This window comes from Cebus imitator, unplaced genomic scaffold (assembly GCF_001604975.1).
Source record: "Cebus imitator isolate Cc_AM_T3 unplaced genomic scaffold, Cebus_imitator-1.0 Scaffold282, whole genome shotgun sequence".
In the NCBI taxonomy this organism is placed as follows: Eukaryota; Metazoa; Chordata; class Mammalia; order Primates; family Cebidae; genus Cebus; species Cebus imitator.
Window position 1 is genome coordinate 885346 of NW_016107597.1, and position 1372 is coordinate 886717.

A 1372-nucleotide genomic window follows, 5' to 3' on the forward strand; every position below is an offset into this window, starting at 1 on the left:
CTGTTTGTGTCCTCTCTTATTTCTTTGAGCAGTGGTTTGTAGTTCTCTGTGAGGAGGTCCTTTACATCCATTGTTAGTTGTATTCCTAGGTATTTTATTCTCTTTGTAGCGATCGTGAATGGGAGTTTGCTCATGATTTGGCTTTCTGTTAGTCTGTTATTGGTGTATAGCAATGCTTGTGATTTCTGCGCATTGATTTTGTATCTTGAGACTTTGCTGAAGTTGCTTATCAGTTTAAGGAGATTTTGGGCTGAGATGATAGGGTCTTCTAAATATACAATCATGTCATCTGCAAGTAGAGACAATTTGACTTCCTCTTTTCCTAATTGAATACCCCCTTTTTTAAATTCTTTTATAATTGCTCTGGCAAGAACTTCCAATACTATATTGAATAGGAGTTGTGAGAAAGGGCATCCTTGTCTAGGGCTGGATTTCAAAGGGAATTCTTCTAGTTTTTGCCCATTCAGGATGATATTGGCTGTAGATTTGTTGTAAATAGATTTTATTGTTTTGAGATATGGTTTATAGAGAGTTGTTAGCATACAGGGCTGTTAAATTTTGTCGAAGGCCTTCTCTGCATCTATTGAGATAATCATGTGGTTTTTGTCTTTGGTTCTGTTTATGTGATGGATTACATTTATAGACTAGCATGTGTTGAACCAGGCTTGCATCCCTGGAATGAAGCCTACTTGATCGTGATCAATAAGCTTTTTGATGTGCTGTTGCAATCGGTTTGCCAGTATTTTATTGAAGATTTTTGTATCTGTGTTCATCATGGATATTGGCCTGAAGTTTTCTTTTTTTGTTGAGTCTCTGCTGGGTTTTGGTATCAGGATGATGTTGGTCTCATAAAATGATTTGACAAGGATTCCTTCTTTTTAGGTTGTTTGGAATAGTTTCAGAAGGGATGGTACCAGCTCCTCTTTGTACATCTGGTAGAATTCAGCAGTGAACCCATGTAGACCTGCACTTTTTTTGGTTGGTAGGCTATTAATTGCTGCCTCAACTTCAGCCCTTGTTATTGGTCTATTCAAGGTTTCAACTTCCTCCTGGTTTAGGGTTTGGAGGGTGCAAGTATCCAGGAATTTATCCATTTCTTCTATGTTTACCGGTTTATGTGCATAGAGTTATTTGTAGTAATGTCCGATTGTGGTTTGTATTTCTGTGGCATCAGTCGTGATATCCCTTTATTGTTTTTTATAGCATCTATTTGATTCTTCTCCCTCTCCTTTTTTATTAATCTAGCTAGTGATCTGTGTATTTTGTTGATCTTTTCAAAAAACCAGCTCCTGGATTTATTGATTTTTTAAAAGGTTTTTTTGTATCTCTATCTCCTTCAATTCTGCTCTGATCTTAGTTATTTCTTATCTTC